Source organism: Trachemys scripta, chromosome 13, assembly GCF_013100865.1.
Source record: "Trachemys scripta elegans isolate TJP31775 chromosome 13, CAS_Tse_1.0, whole genome shotgun sequence".
In the NCBI taxonomy this organism is placed as follows: domain Eukaryota; kingdom Metazoa; phylum Chordata; order Testudines; family Emydidae; genus Trachemys; species Trachemys scripta.
The window spans coordinates 28001043-28019024 of NC_048310.1; the positions used below are offsets into that span (position 1 = coordinate 28001043).

General features: G+C 39.7%; 1 protein-coding gene across 7 annotated transcripts in view; it reads right to left on the bottom strand.

Annotated features, from left to right (window-relative positions):
• The window catches only part of ZNF423 (zinc finger protein 423), a 319770-nt gene that overhangs the window by 300277 nt on the left and 1511 nt on the right, over positions 1-17982 (bottom strand). The window lies entirely within an intron of this gene.

A 17982-nucleotide genomic window follows, 5' to 3' on the forward strand; every position in this document is an offset into this window, starting at 1 on the left:
ACCCCCCTTGTTGAAGTGGAAAACTTATTTACATAGGAATAATCTAAACATTAAACACAATTCAGGAAATATTTTTCTCCCATTTAAGATGGTTTGAAATAAAATGTATTGCCAATGAACTGAAATTACAATTCACATAAATAATTTTAATACAGTGATCCCCAAACTGTGGGGTGCATCCCCCTAGGGGGACATGGAGGAATGTTCGGGAGTGCATGGGGCCAGGGCCAGTCTCCACAGGGAACGGGGAGGGAGCGCCACCCAGCCCAGCTCTACCCCCAGCTCCGCTCCAGCTCCAGCCTTTCCCGCAGCTCAGGTCCCAGCTTGGCTCCCAGTCCCAGTCCCAGCCCCTGACCATGGCCTCCAACTACGGCCCAGACCGCAGCCCAGCCCAGCCCCGGCCCCTGACCATGGCCCAGCTCCTGGTCCCAGACCCACTCCCGGCCATGCCTCCCATTCCCAGCTTCCAGGCCCGGCCCAATCACAGCTCTGGCTTCTGGCTCCACTCCCGGGGGCAGCTCTGGCCCCCGGCTCTCAACTCCACTCCCAGCTGCAGCTCCATCCCCAATCCTGGCTCCAGCTCACAGAGGTGTGTGGACAGCTTACATTATGGGCAAAGGGAGGGGCATGACATAAAAAGTTTGGGGACCACTGTTTTAACATGACTAGGTATTTCAAAATTGGTCTAATATTCCTTTGACCCCCTTCCATCTGTCCCTAGGTTAAGAATTATGCTAGCAAGATTATACCTCGAGATAAACTTTCATTAGCCAATTTAACATTTGCTGGTAGAGAAAAACACGTTTATTAACTGGAATATTCAACACCCCTAACAGCTCAGGCAGATACTGAATTAAAAAGGCAGCCTAATGTGCATGCAGTCAAGTGAATTAATGCTCTCCCAAAATTAAAAATTTAGAACCTATATTTAATTTTAAACAATGAATTTAAGTGGACTTTTAAAACAGATCTCTAAATGTAACATAAATAAATTTCTTTGCTATCCTTTTCCTCTCCTCCCCATAATAGAAAGCCTAGAAAATATTATTTTTTGGAGGTAACTGCTTAATCTTAAAATCTATTGGAGGTAACTGCTGCTCTAACAGCCTTTTGTTTGTTTGCTTAGGTTTTCTGTTTTGCTTTGTATACAACAATCAGACAATAATAGTTTTTAAACAACTGGTCTAATGTCCTCAGTTCTGCCACTAACAGCTATGAAACACAGAGCATTTCTTGGATGGATGTGCACGGGGATAAAAAAATCTCATTTACAATTTGGCATCTCAAGTAGGACAGGGTGGTTCAACAGCAGGTGACAAATTAAAAGCTCATTTTTCTACGCGTTTTCTTTAGAGTCACATTTTGAATACAGACCCACTGGCAAGAAAAACAAAAAACACTGATCAGATTATTCTTTAGAAAATGAGAATGTGGTCTCAGGTTAGCTCCTAGTCAATCTCACACACACACACCTTGAAGTTTATGCTACAAATAGTCTCACAATTGAATACTGCAACTAAAAGGATATCTTTCTTCAACTTGTTTTCTTGTTTCTCCAAGGTCTCTTGAGGAGCACCTTAAATAGCAGTCAGGGAAGTCTGTATTAGAGATATCAACACTGTAGATAACATGCCAAACAAGAGTTGGCGAGAACCATAAGATTTGCACAGATCTTCCCCACCTGCTCCTGGCCTCACTTTCAGCTCCCTTGTATCATTTCTTATTGGTTGTTAAAACAATGCTAGTACTGTATTTACTGTTCATTTAAAATGAGAGACCAGGGAGCCACATTGTGGCTCCTTCAGACAGGTCTTGTGGATCTTCCTCAAGACATGCATTTAATTTCACTGCTCAACAGGTTACTTGAATCTTAGAAAAGAAATTTTCCTTTTTAATACTACAGTTAAATAAAACAAAAGTAACCTAAAAAGGCAAAACAGTTTTACAAAGGTTGTCATATGCCTGCTAAGAGGCAGGAAAAATTAAATTAGGAAAGTTTTTTTAAAAAGCTCTTTCTGCATTGACATCAAAGGAAAAGCAATGGATTTTAAACATTAGCGTTGGTTAAGTTTCAATATTAACTGAAGTTCTAGTAACCATAGTTTTGTTTTAACATGATTGATATTGTATTTTATTGACCCACAGTGTTCAGGAATTTCAGATTAAGTCTATCATAGAATCATAGGACTAGAAGGGACCTCAATAGGTCTTCTAGTCAGTCCCCTGCACTCACTAAATATTATCTAGAATCTAGACCATCCCTGACAGGTGTTTGTCTAACTGCTTTTAAAAATCTCCTATGACAGGAGATTCCACAACATCTCTAGGCAATTTATTCCAGTGTTTAACTGTCCTTACAGTTGGGAAGTTTTTTTCTAGATGTCCAGCCTAACCTCCCTTGCTGCATGTTAAACCCATTGCTTGTCTTGACTTAAAAAAAGGTGTTTTTATATGGAGGTAGCTATGCCCCTCTCCACCTGGAATTGCTCTCAACTCACTACATCAGCTAAAACTGCCCATGCCATGTCTCCACTAGGATTTTACATCGAGATAGTTACCTAAAGGTAAAAATGAACATATTTTGCAAGAAAACAGAGCCTAAAATAAATAACATGAGCCCTCACAGCCTTCTCCGAGAAATGGCCCATCTTTCCTGCTTCTCCACCCCAAAGCACAACATTGCTTCAGAACATTATCCTGCCCTCTTTCTTTTATCTGAATGTGAAACTTCTCAATCTCATCTGACAACAGAAGAAACACAAACTTCAGCCCCTGCCCAGTACACCTTTACAGGATTATTCACACGAGTAAAGGATTTGAACAAGTGAATTAAGACAAAACTACATTTACTTGTGTGTGTGAGGGGTATATATATATATATAAATCTAAAGTTACAGCTATAGAAAACTGAAATTTACATACAAATTGTGTTAAAAATCCCAGGCCTTTTTCACTGATCTCCACAGAAACTTTAAATTTTTGGATTTGGGTTACAAAAAAAAAAAAAAAAAAAACCAACCCACCACACAACACTTTCATTAGAAGTCTTCATTGGACAAGTTGAAACAATACCATAATCACAAAAAAGTTGTACCTCCAGGAGTTACTGTCTTAAATAATGTTTTTGTTTACAATTTTTTAATCTAGACCTTTCTGAGGGTATACTTCATTGTACATTTTCTGGCAAGAAAATACACTACATAAAGACTAGCAAAAAAATATTGGCAGAACTAAAAAGGAGCACTTTTTTTGTGTATTTTACATTATTAATAGTTTTTTATTTTTCCAGGTATGCTTACCTGTTTCCTCTTATTTAGGTGGCATTTGTTTGGATTTTAAAATGTGTTTGTTCTGGTCATTTTGAATTTAAAAATTAAAAAATACATACACACAATTCCAGATGAGATAATGTAATGTTTGTGTCAAATGTCGCAGCTAGTCATGAGGTAGCTTTTATGTTCAGATGTCTGCAGCAGAAATAGCGCTGGGCTCAAAGCACTTTTTTTCCTGTATTTTCTTAATACCAAAGGGGAAAAAACAAGACTATGTCTTTAAATTTATTTTCTTTCTGTTTTTCTTTCCGAGTGTTCAATACTGCATTTTTCTCTAGCATGTTTTCCTCAATACTTCAACTCCCCTCCCCCCACTTATTTTTTTAATTTGGGTGGTGGGGAAGGTGGAATAAGGCAGAATATTGCTTTTTTAATTTCTTCATTTCACATTTTTACCTACCTTTTTAAGCGGATGTTAAATACACCTTTTGATCTCCTAAATTTTATTTACTGCCTGTAAATCCAGAACACCACTTTTTCCTCTGTCATTTTAACCTGCCTAGTACCACTGCTAAAGATTAAGTTAGGCCTCATCTACACTACAAAGTTTTGTCAACAAAACAGTGGATGCGTGCACGCTGTGATGTGACTTTTGGCGGCAAAAATGCCCTGTTTTGGTGACAAAATAAAACCACCCCGATGAGAGACATAAGACTTTTTGCACAAATTTTTTGTCCACAGAGTGCCACTGGATTTTGTCACTTTAATTGGCCTCCAGGAGGTATCCCACAATGCCCATCATGACCGCTATGGTCAGCAGTTTGAACTCTACTGCCCTGCAGCCAGGTAAACAACTATCTGCCCCTCCCCCTTAGAAGCCCTGGGGATTTTTGAAATTCCATTTCCTGTTTTCTCCATGTGGAGAGGTCTCATTGCATCTTCCCAGGTGACCATGGCAGGTTATCGCAGCAAACGCTCTCCCACTTGAACCACTGCGGAGCAGCTAGATCTGCTCAGTATATGGGGAGAGGAGGCTATGCAGTCCCAGCTGCGCTTGAGCCATAGGAATTTTGATACCTATGGGTAGATTTCTCAAAGCTTGTGCAAAAAAAGCTATGATCAGGACACAGTGCAGTGCAGAGTGATGATAAAGGAGCTGAGGCAGATGTACCATAAGGCGAGGGAGGCAAACCGTCGCTCCAGTGCTGCACCTAAGACCTGCCGGTTCTATAAGGAGTTGGACGCCATCCTCGGTGGTGACCCCACCTCCACCGCCAAGAGCCCCGTGGATACTTCAGCAGACCTGGAGGCGGTGGAAAAAGGACCTAACCCAGAGGATAAAGTCATTGATGATGACTATGTGGAGCTGCCAGTGAGGCAGGCAGCCAGGAACTGTTCACCACTCCAGAGGCGGCTAACCAGTCTCAGCTGTTGTTCTCTGGTGAGCAAGAAGCAGGAGAGGAGACGCCTGGTAAGTGGCTGTGGTTTATGTAGTGCGGAGGTGGGTACAGGGTACAGAAATGTACTGGCTGCGTTTCTGTGAGCTGGACATTTCCCTGTGTAACTAATCAGTATAGCAGAACAGGGTGTTGATGCATGCCGAGATCTCACGTGAATCCTCCAGAGAGATCTCTACGAAAGTTTCCAGGAGGTACTCAGTAATCCTCTGCCAAAAGTTCCTTGGCAGAGCTGCTTTGTTCCTTCCCCCACTGTAGGAAACTTTCCCGCGCCATTCGGCAATCACTTGTGCAGAGACCAAAGTGTCACAGAGGCGAGCAGCATAGAGACCAGGGGGGAAGCAACAAGCATGTAGTAGATATACCTTCACTTCCCTGCTTACCCTCAGCAGTGAGACATCTGCTACAATGACCCCCGCCTGTGGAAAAGTGTGGGAGAATTTTATTATTTTTTCCCTAGTTGGCTGCACCACAATCCTTTTGTGTGCTCTTTTCCCCCCATGTGGAGTGCTCCCTCTTCCCCCGCCAACACTCACCATACTTTGGGTGGTCGCAGAGATGCGTGCCTGTCAAGGGTCAATGAGAAAGTTATTGTTATGTTGCAAAAGGTGTATTTAACTGAAATGTTTCAATGCTGTGCGTGAATTTAACAATCCCACTTCTGTGCATTGTCCCTTGTGCTTCAGCAGATGTGGCCCTCAGGAACACCCCACACACCCCAGCCGAGCATCTCCACCAGGTAAGAAAGCACCTAAGATGGAGCAAAGATGACATGTTCCGGGAAGTACTGCACTTTTCCAATGCAGAGAAGTGAAGGGAAGCCAAAAGGCATGACAGAAAAAAAAAATCAGGAGTTTGTTAAGGACGCTACTGAACGGATGATTCAAGTCATGGAGGAGCAAACGCAGATGCTGAAGTCCTTAATAATGCTGCAGACTGAGCAGATGCATGTGTGCCCGCCCTCCCCTGCAGCACATTCAGAACTCTTTTCCATGCCCCCCCAAACTCCACCCCGACAGTCCTTTCCACTTTCTGGGACTTCTTGGTTTCCCCTTCACTCCACCCTCTTGGACAACTTTCAAAATGATAGCTGGATCTACACACAGCTTGGAAAGTCTGCCTTTCCCTAGTAACTCCTTTCCCACCAAGCATATGTGTGTGTGTGCGCGGTTTCTTGTGCAATAAAAGCAAAGTTTTTGAATGGTGACTCATCTTTATTTGTTTCCTACAAATTGAGATAGCAAGCATTACCAATACATATACAGGCAGTTTAATCATTTGCATGTAAGGCCCCAAATGTCACCATTGCTTCCTAGGAAAATTACATGTAATGTAATATTGCAGCACCAAATCACAGAGATATGCATTACTGGTTCTCCTATTTATGTACTCTGTTGCAAAGTGGTTTAGTGCCAAATTGGAGTATCTGTGCCATCTATTGCCCCTCCACAGTTAGGGAAACCCGTTTCTGCAAAGCCGTCCACTATTTCATGCACATTTCCCAGAGGCCCAGTCCTTCGTAGGAGGATGCGATTAATTGCCCTGCACACTTGCATTAAACGCAGCCCCAACGGTCGACTTCCCAACTCCAAATTGATTCGTGACTGACCGGTAGCCGTCTGGAGTCACCAGCTTCCACATAGCGATTGCCACGCACTTCTCTACCAATAGGGCAGCTCTCATTCTGGTGTCCTTGTGCCGTAGTGCTGGGGCAAGCTCACGGACAGTTCCAGGAAGGTGGCTTTCCACATCCGAAAGTTCAGTAGCCACTGCTCGTCATCCCACACCTGCATGATGATACGATCCCACCATACAGTGCTTGTTTCCCAAGCCCAAAAGCAACGGTCCATCCTCTGCAGTTCCATGAATGCCACAATCTTAAACTTGCTCCTATCCATATCACGTAGCATGGCAGGCAACTGGTAGTCTTTTTCAGTTAGGAACTTTGTGATTAATTGCACTGCCATCCGCGATGTCTTCATGACAGTTATCAGAGCACAGAAGAGCAGTGTGGTATCCATCCTTTCTCACAAAGATGCCGAGGTGCAAAGCAAACAAGAACCATTGAAAAATGCTGCAAAAGAAAGCTTTAAGCCCATGGAATGCTGGGACAGAAAGCGATGCATCATGGGACATTGAGCCCAGTCACAAGATGTGCTGCGATCCACTCAGCCTTCCCACGAGACCTAGCGGCAGAAGGAGTTGAGCTGGACTGTGGGATAGATACCCACAATGCACTATTCACACTGTCGATGCTAGTGCCCCAAGTGTGGACGCGCTCTACTGACAGAGGGAGTGAGTGTGAACATGCAATACTGATTTTTATTATAGTGCTTTTTGAGTGTCGACATGAGTTTTGTCGACAAAACTCTTTGTGTGGACAAGGCCTTACAAGTGACCTGACAAAACTGACACATGAAAGAAGGAAGAAACGTTCTCTGTTGTGTTGGGTGCTGAGTGAGTATTATCAGTGGATATCTGAAACTCACTTGATCTCTCATTTCTAATGTAAACAACACTGAGGGTGAAATACTGGCCCCCTTGAAGTCAACAACAAAACTCCCACTGACAACAATGGGATTAAGACTTCACCCTGCAAGACTGCTAGGTCTGTTGCAGCACCATTGATGTCAATGCAACTTTTGCTATTAATTTCAACAGGAACAGGATCAGACCTTTACTATGTATTTTAGGGATCCAATCTTGCGCCAAGTGAAAGTCAATGAGAAAACTTCCATTAACTTCAAAAAGAGCAGGCGAAGGCACTACGTGCTCTCCCAGTGCAGGGCTTAATCTTTTTTACCCCCACAAAGTCAATGGGTTTCAAGGTATTATACAGTGATTCTATCTTAACAAGAGACCTTCCACACTCAATTCACCCAACTGAAAGCAAGACTAATCTATCTGAACATTAAAGTAGAAATCACTGACCTAAAGGCTTGTCTATACTTGAAACTCTACAATGACACTGTTGTAGCGCTTTGGTATAAACACTACCTACCCCAACAGGAGGGGTTCTGCCGTGGGCATAGGTAATCCATCTTCCCAAGAGGTGATGCTGTCTACGCTGTGATTTCGGTCACCTTAACTACGCCGCTGAGGGGTGTGGATTTTTCACACCTCTGAGCAACGTATCTGGGTCAACCTAACTTTTTAGTGTAGATCAGGCCTAAGACAAGTGAGGAAATCAAGAAACGTGCAAAGGCTGGCATCAAGAACCAACTTAGACCAGCCGTGCTGGATTCTCTCTGGAGTACTGCCCATTGCTCTCAAAGATCTGTGTAGAAATTCTTTCACACAATAACTAATAGCAGCTTTTGTGGATCCAATGAACTGGGTGCTTAAACCTGTGGGTATCCAACAGAGGGATATATTTTCATGGTGGAGGTGAAAACAAGGGACATTTTTATAGTTGGGGGGTTGGAGAAGGATAAGAATAATGTTCAAGGATTTTTCACAAAACATGCATATTACAACAGGAACAGAGAATTTAATCTTTTTGCCCTTTGTATTTAAAAAAAAAAAAAAAATCTGGAAAGCAGAAGTGGGCTACATTTGACCAAACCTCTGGAAGGTATAACATGAATCATACATGCCAAACTGTAACTGTAAACACAGTAACGATTTAACTTTATCTTTGTAATTGTAAGAGATCATTAGTAAATTCACTAGTGGGCTTTAAATTTTCCACAGAATCCATACAGTGCATTTAAACAATATTACTTTTCTCTATATATGTATTCTTCTCTATTGTGTCTTAAAACGAATACATCTTTTGCTTTCTCTAATCTGAATTAAATCTAGTTGCTCTGCTTGGAGAAATACTGACAGTTACTATTCTGAAGGAGAGGTTTCAGCTACAGAAAAAGTTAACAGGCGAAAAGTCTTTTTGTTCTGTGTTTGTACAGTGCCTAGCACAATGGGGTCATCATCCAGGACTATGGTTTCTAGGCACAACAGTTACAATAAAGAAGAAAGAATTAACTGTTCTGTTTCTGGTCTAGCAAAGAGAAAATATTGGGTCTGAGAGAATCAACTCCATAAAAGTTGTCCTGTCAGAGCTTAGAGGTAGAGTGGATTCTAAAGGGGCCACATACCAAGAAGGGTAAGATCAGTTAACCCTTTACAGGATTTAACAGCAATACTAGGACTACTTGGTCTTTTTCCAGTAATGGAAGCGCTCTTCTATCACAAAGGCTGGGTTGCATTTGTACTTGCCATTATACATACATTGCAATAGGTGCTTTACTATTCGTACAGCTCTTAAAGTTCTGTAAAGCATTCACCTGTCACACAACACAAACTGATCCCTTTGAAATGAAAATCTAAAAGTAAATGTGTTAGTCAATGTCTGCCACTGAAACAAGCAAGCCCAATGACCATCTATAAGCCTTGAGGCAGGTAATTCAGTTCAACATGAGATTGGTGAACAACAGTATGTTTTATTTAATTAGGACGAACAGAAGAGATAAACCTCACAGCAGGGCGGGTAATGACAACATTTCAAAAATAATTCATGCCCAGGTAACAAAAGGGCAAATTTCAATTACATAAAAAGCTAAAAAGTTGACTTAACATATCCAAGAGGGAAAAGAAAAAAATTAATAAATGCACTGCATATGATTAACAAGTGGCATTTGCAAGCACTCCACATTGTTCTGTTGCCTAGTCTGTTGATACAAGGCAAAAAAAGGTTTTGTTTCTAGGCAAATGCAAACAACAAAATGAAGTGGTTTAGATGCAAACTGATACAGCAACAATATATAGAAAAGTAGTCATAGAGTGGAAATCTAACACCACACACCAATTCATTGGACTGCAGCTATCTTTTTAAATACATGTCCCAAATGGTACTGACTAGCTTTCAACCACATCTAGTCCCCCGTACAAATATTTTAAAAATACTAAAATTGCTGTAAGCTTATGCCTGCTTTCGCTGAAGGGAAAAAAAAAATCTCTAGACAATTTAATATCTTAGTACCCTACATTTAGAACAGTGGTTCTCAATCAGTGGTCTGGGCCCCCTGGGGGGCCACAAGTAGGATTCTGGGGGTTCGCCAAGCAGAACCAGTGTTAGACTCACTGGGGCCCAGGGAAGAAAGCCTAAGCCCTGCTGTGCAGGGCTGAAGCCTGGGGGCCTGAGCCTGCCACCTGGGGCTGAAGCAGAAGCCTGAGCAACTTAGCTGTGGCATGGGGCCCTAGGCAATGGCCCTGCTTGCTAACCCTTAATGCCAGCCTTGGCTTTTATATGTAGAAAACTGTTTTTGTGGAACAGGTGGACCATGGAGTTTTTTATTTGGGGGGGGGGGGGAGGGGCTCAGAAAGAAAAAGGTTGAGAACCCCTGCTTTAGCTCACTCCATAAAATGGCTCTGGCAAACCACCACTATTCAGTACTACAAAAAAATATATTCAGGTGTAGACAATGAGATGTAGTCCTTAAAACTGATGTTTTTTCTTTCTTCTAAGAAGCCAACTAACCTGGTTTTCGATGTTTACAAACGGACTTCATGAAAGAAGCTGCACAAAGTACAAATGTAGCCCAAGGCTTTGGTTCTAGACTCAATTATATTGAATATATTTACACAGTATAGTAGATCCTTGCTAATTCTCACATCACTAATCCACAAACCTAAATTCTCATAAAAAATTATCCCCCAAGAAAAGGTAGTCTCACCCCATTTGTCATCCAATAATTAAAAGAAGAAATATCTAAATAGGTCTCATATTACTAACAATTCATTACTACAGTATATTTACTAGGATTCTATGAAACACCATAGCAGCCGTCTTTTCTCATAAGCATTTTGGCGAGGTGGCATTTATAATGATGGGCCAGATAAGGGGGCTGATTTGGAATTTATAAGGCAGTTCAATTAGTATGGTTGGTTAATATCTTTTGTTTTGGTGGATAATTTGCTAAGAGTCTAGCCAGAATACGTAGTTTGGGATTAAGCATGAGGGTAAATGTATCCAATTTTTTTTAAATCAAATAGTGGTTTCATATTTTTAAAATGTTGTGGAGCACCAAGAGCTTGACCCTACAAATTGAAAATAAATAAATGAGAAGAGATTAAACTATTCTTGTAAAAATACCCATGTAAACACTGTATATTTATTAAAAGCAAAGCAAAGGTAAACCCTAGAATATGAATAAACTATTGTCATTTACTGACCCACAAACAAGTTAAGTTTTGTAAATGTAATTATTGATCTCTGGATGCCATCCCATGCATTTTTCATACTGAAATGATTTAAATCTAGTTAATCAAATAGGTTTAAAATAAAAGTTTTGTTGGCACTAATCAATAGATAGAGCCAAACCAAAACCCAGTCTAGGGTAAGGCAGTTTGTATTTACACAACACTAACGCATCTGCAAAACATCATCATTTTTATATCCAGTTCAGAGGATGGCATGAACATCTGCTTTCATTTCAAGACATTAATTTTCAATTATTGAAGAAAAACAAAATAAATCCTTACAAATTACTGGTAACGGTGGAATCTTTTGTTACTCTATTAGTTTATAATAGTAATTTAGAAATCCCACAATTAACATTCCCAACAAGGGCTTTCTGATGGTTATTTGTCATTTGTGGCAATTCAATAATGAATGATGTTCTTTATGCTGCTCTGATTTTACACAAGTATATTTTAGAGAAGAAACAATAAGCATTCTCTGCTAGCATCTATTGCCTCGTAACATAATTTTCCAGTGGTTAAAATTAGATGAAACATGACTAAAAGCATTAGATTTCTATCTTCTGCCAATTTTTGTTTAAGCCCTTCACTTCACCTGTCCTACACTTTTCAATTTTTCCTTACATTTAATAGTCATAACTGCTAGGACCAGTGAGACCAGATCACAATTAAAAGGTTTTTGCATACAGGACTTGAGTTCCAATCAGTAAGCCCACTAAACAACATAGAGATCTTCCCCAGGAAACTAGACTGTGGGAGAAGGGAAAAAAAAGAAAAAAGGAAGACTTCTGGAGCTCATGGGAAACCTCACTGTACTCTTATATCAAACTATACATGCAAATTTAAAAACTACTATATAGGCTAAAATCTAAAGGTCCTTGCTCAACATACTGCATAGATTCAAATGTTCTCATAGTATCAACAGCACAATGAACCAATCTTCAGTGATGCTAAATTCCCAAAATGCTACGCTTGGTACAGAACAATCAAGAGTGTAATCTTACTTGAGATGAGTTTTATCTATTTTAGCTGCTGCCTTCATTGTATCAATAAGAATCCACTAAAACTTGAATGAACTGTAAAATTAAAGGATAATCACACAAGTCTCTTGTATTTGGCAATTATGATTATACTTGTCAAAATTTAATTTGTAGAATGTACTGTACCACTACCATCAAGTTCTTCTCTATCAGCTGGGAAAAAAAGAAAATTATATCTTTAAGACACATATGAAAGACATTGTTACTTCCACAGTCAACTCTGTAACTGAGCTCCGACATTGTATAATTGACTTTGCAAGCAGAACAACAGCAATATAACAAAGAAAATGTCAGTGTTTTCACAGCGCTAATCTATAGCACTAGGAGGGCCTCCTGCTGTCAGCCAGAGCTGACAATACAATAGCTTTCAAAGGGATATTACCATCACGCTTTTATTCTTGACATCAATCAAGACAAAGAGAATCCTTTTCACAAGACATTAAAAATCAAACCTTTGTATGAACGGATAGGTAAAACAGCATTCCTTTAAAGAAGATCATTCATAGCAATCAACTAATTGGAGCCTAGAAAACGGCTGAAGTATTTTTATTTACTTTGCATATAATGAAGTACAGAGCAACCTTGGTTTTTTGAATGACACAAATGAGGCAGGTATGCTGTGAATCAAAAGTTTCTATCAGCATTTTTTGCCAAATGAAAGCAAAAAAATATGACAGCAATTCTGCAACTTCAAGTAGGATAACAAATCTAGACTTAATTAGTGCATCCTTTTTGCAAAACAGTTTGATTACTGACTAGCATGTTTATGCACAAAAATACCATTGCAATCTGACAGCAATTTGCAGAACTGTCAAATCCAGCAACCAAAGTGCAACTGATGTTTAAAACCTTGTGCCAATATGAATGTAGTTCCCATAAACTGTATTCAAGTAATTCTTCAATTAAATTACATAGAACCTTGAACCTATGGTTCTATTACCAGGAGCCTAGTATCTCACATGCTCTCTTATTTAATTGGTTCTCAAACATTAGTAAGCTGTAACATAAGCTATTATTCAATATAGGATTCAACAGAAACCATTAATAATTATAATTGTCAGTCAAATGGCAGCTTTAGAATACAGCACCACTATAAAGTTGGTAGAAGAAAAACTTTTAAAGGTATTTCCTTTTAACTTATTAACGATCACATCTATCAGAGAAATTAATGGTGCATTGTGATGTTCACAATTGCATTATGGTTCTGAGGTTCACATTCAATTGATTTGAATTAATCTGAATAATGTACATCTCTTCTTTACAAATATTAACTATAAATGTAATTGACAAAACATACTACTGACAACTTGACAAAGAAAGATTTTGTTCACTTTAGAGAAATTTTTTTTGGCTGTCTACAAGTACACATTTAAGATGGGAAAAAAATCTTTAGGATAGCCATGCATCTTACAACATTGTAACTGTTAACACATCATGTAGACTAGAAATGACATAATTATGTTAAAAGTTGCCAAAGACTCAGCATATCACCTGCTTTTATGCTAGCCTGACCCTCTCTTCACTTAAATTAAGTAGAATGTTCTCTCCATCAATCAACTGGAATGTTGGATTCCTTTAAATTTTCCCATTCAAATTAATGTTTAAAATTAATCAATGTATTTAATTTCAAAACTTAAATTCCACATCAGGTAAAATTCCACAGCTACCAGTCTAAATGGATGGTTACTAATACAGTAATTATTGCAACTTTTTATTATACTGAACCAGAGACCTAGTGTTACAGAACAAGTGCAGGGCTGTTCCGTCATCCAGTTGTTTTACAAATCTTCATTCCATATCACTTAAAATTAAGAACTTGTCAACATTTGTTACTTCTGTCAAATTAGTTTGTTACTGTAATGACAAAGATTGTGCACCTTTCACTGTTAATATGCAGTCAACCTGCATTTTACATGTAGAAAACTCCCTTATATCACAGGCACAGTTATCCCATTTTAGTACTTAAGCTTTTTGCATGGAAATGCACAAATCTCAACAGTGGTTACCAAATATAAAAGCTGTTACATAATGTGAAATAAATATACAGAAAAGAGAACTATTTGAAGAAGGCATAAATGCTATGCATAGATCTATATAATTTATACTTGTTTTCCTTCTCAGTTGAATTGGGAAACCTGTGACCTCAGAGTGCCTTTATTTATTACATCTCAATTATTTCCATAGAAACGTGTACTGTGGCAATTTACTGGGTTGCCAACTCCCTAGACTACAAGATATATGTGATGGACTTTTTAAAAGCCAAAGATATGGATGAGTAAAAGAGAAGGAAGAAATTCTCTCTCACGTATATGAGTTAGGACCACGTGCATGCGCGTACACACAGTTATGAATTGCAATGTACACAGATTCACCCAACATTTCCACCATTAATCAAGATATTCTTCAGATTGCACATTAGTCAATTAATATTAGAAAGTGTAATTTACAGTCAGTTTATGCTGGACTGGAGAAAACATTCCTAGTCATTAGAAAGGTATGCAAAACTTAGCATCTTAAAACTTACTTAGTCTTCTATAAAAACTCATTGTTGTAAATAAATTTCTAGAAATTTATGCTTTAGAAGGGATGGGAAATACTTTATATTGAATATTTTACTATTCAATTTAAAAAATACCATTGCAAATAATGGTGCCAACTGTACCAAGACTGAGTTCAAAATTAACAAAGTAAAACAATAATGCCTTGTGGTGAAGTCTGCCACCCAAAAAAAAAAAAAAATTGATGAAGTAGAAAACAAATTAAAAAATAAATGGCAAATGTATAATTTTATTAAATAAAAAGGGTCAAGGGTTATTGTTAAATTAGCTTTTCAAACTAATACAGTTTTTCAATGCCACTTAACTATTTCCTGTACAATACATGTGGTACTTTATCACAGAACAAAATATTTTGAACCTCCAGAGGCCTATCCACCAAATGGGATCCCCCTTTTCAAGGGAAGTCATGACCTGAGGTATGATTTTTTCATACTGCGATTCTTCTTGTTTCAAATACCATTTTCAGAACATGCACTAGAAATAGTTATACTTCTCTCCTTTTTTCCTCCTATGGTCTGTAACACTTCATATATCAATTACAGAAGAGCTGCATTTACAGGAGATTGTCCTCAATTGTGGAGGTCCACAATACCATACTGTTAAAGTGACACACAGCAGAAAGGCTAAAATACTATTAGTCTGTAAGAAAAACATTCCAGCTTTTTGTTTAAAGGTGGAAGTCTTACTTTTACAATAACCAAATACACATCTGAGAGCAAGGATTATATAAAAACAAAATTGGGAGTGTATCTCAAAGCAAAAGCTAATATTATGGAACAGCATTTCACATGCAGTACCTCTTAAATGCATCCAGTTATTTCACTTCTTAATTACCACTATGATTAAATGAATGTATTTTCTACATCTAAAAGTTATTAAATAATGAACACTTAAAAGTTTTTGTTCCGTTAAAAAACATCCAGTTTTGTGCTGCTATAATAAACACCAAACCACTAAGTTTCTGATTAACTACTTCTACTTTGTATGAGACAGTAAAATGTTAGCCAAATGTTATCCTAACCTTTCAATGGCTTTGACTAGCAAGTATTCTAAAATCACTGCTGCATTGTCACATCAATTTACTGAACACTCAAAAAGAAAGCAGTTCACACAATACAGCACATAGGTATTCTGGGCCTTGGCCTTTATTTGTACATGTTATAGACAGCTGTTTTCTTGAAGTGATAATTATCAGATTTTTTAAGTAACTCTTAACTGTAACTGTTTAAATACTTTATTATGCCCTAAAGAATGACTATTTGGGATGAGTTTATTTGTAAAGTTTAACCTTTCACTTCTATTTTAAAATATCACATTCTACTTCAGTGTACCTGACTCTAAATCTGACTATTGTCTCTGCAGTTCCTAATGACTTATCCATCTTAGATTTAAATCCTGACACTATTTGACTATCGAAGAAATGGATTTTAATGCTTCCTTTCTTTGATCACCCTTAAGTGTATTGTACAATAAACAGAGGAAACAGGTGAATCATGGACTGTTCCTAATGGGACAGAAACATTAATTTCACCTACCTGCTAAGATGCTATTTTCCCCCACAAACATAATTTTAAAACTACAAGATCCTGACACCAAGAGACAGCAAGACTGGAGTATGCTAAATGATAAACTTTTTCTTCATCTTTCCAAATTATTTTGCCAGAGCACCCTCTGACATGGAAATTCTATAATAGCTTGTTAAATTAGTGAAATGTGTGTGCTTATAAAATATTTGATTGTACCCATCACCATGGCAATTCTGTTTTAATATGTTCTCCAATTAACAGTTTCCCCAATAGTTATCTAGCTGCATCTTGATAACTTCTGGCTTCAGGTCCATAACATCATAACAACTTGGCATAAAAGGGAATATGATAATCACATGGGCATGATATGATATATCCACTGTATTCAAAACGCAGGAAAAAATAACTTGTTAGGATATATAACATCATGGATTCTCAGCAATACTCAGAGCTCAAACAGTTTTCAAAAAAATATTTTAAAACAAGGAAAACTTCACCACACCCCAAGTCATGCTTACTGACACTGGAGCCAACTTTGTGGATCTGTTTTCAACCTTTTCATACCAGCCATAAAGACTCAACAAGAGGCATGTGACTAAAAGGTACACAAAAATCAGTCACAGGAAATCCAGTCTGCCATGACACACAGATTCCATTTGGGAATTCACAGATACTGTTTGACATGCTTCCCCTGATCAACCACTTTGTTACCCTAACAAAAACCAACCTATGCCACTCTAACTATGCCCGCATACATAGACTTTAAGGCTAGATTGTCTAGTCTGACCTCCTGCACACTGCAGACCACGGAACTTCACCCACCAGCCTTACATGGCAGCAATGGGGGTAAGGGGAGAAAGTGGCATAGTCCGGCAGCCATTATAGAAACAGAGCAGCAAATTGTATACTCTTGAGTGTGAGGTTACTGTCTTTCTAAAAGATAAATGGAGGGGGGGGGAATTAACCCCAAAGAGAAGGCTAGCTCTGCCATACAAACAGAGCAGGCAGTTGCAAAGGACTGCAAAATATTGGGGATAGCAACATGTTCACTGACCCTCCATGTTCCAATGGCCGTGGGCTGCCAGCCCCTAAAATGGATGATGGGAAATCATGGAAGAACCTTTCCTCCCCACCCACAGGTGAAATCAGTCAGATGACCCCCTCCCCCTATTTACAGGCTCAAATAGGAACTAAAAGGAGGTTTTCATACTGTGGGAATCCCTGTCTCAAGTCTGAGAGCATACCCACCAGCCAATGCAGAAACCAGTCACTAAGTTGAGGCAATGCTTCCTTACTTTATCATTAGCAGAGGATGGAAACAGAAAAGGGAGACCCCCTGTAATCCAGATCATGGGGGACCTGCGAGGGCCCTTCTCCACAAAGCCTTGCAAACTTGTCAGGAAGACTTAGCTCAGCTCAGCCTCAGGACCTACTACTCACCTGAACTTTACTGGGATGGTTTAGAAAAGCGGTGTTTTCCTGGCATGCCCAAACAAACATTGCTGAGCTGTGGCAAGGGGGTGGCAACGGAATTTTGCCAGGCAGCCCTGGCCTTGTGAAGCAGGGCTGGGGGCACTTCGTGGTCACTTGTGAGGGGTGATTTTTGTGTTGCACGAGGATGCGATTTGTGTTAGGGGCTGGGGGGTTGCGATTATCAAGAGGACCCACATGCGAGGTGTGCGCTGGGGAGGCACTTTGCTCATCCTCGACCAGTGACAGGCGCTGAGAGATGGGGGGCGGGGGACGATGCTGGGTGTGCCCGTGGGGCCAATCCCCCGCCCCAGCGCTCATGTGGCGGCGGGCCCGGGCGGAAAAGCCCCCTGCCCCGCGGGTAACTCCAGAACTGGTACCAACCGCGAGGAAGAGGCGGACAGCCGGGGGGGGGGGGGTCCGACTGTCGAGCCCCGGGCTCTGAGCCGCACACGCAG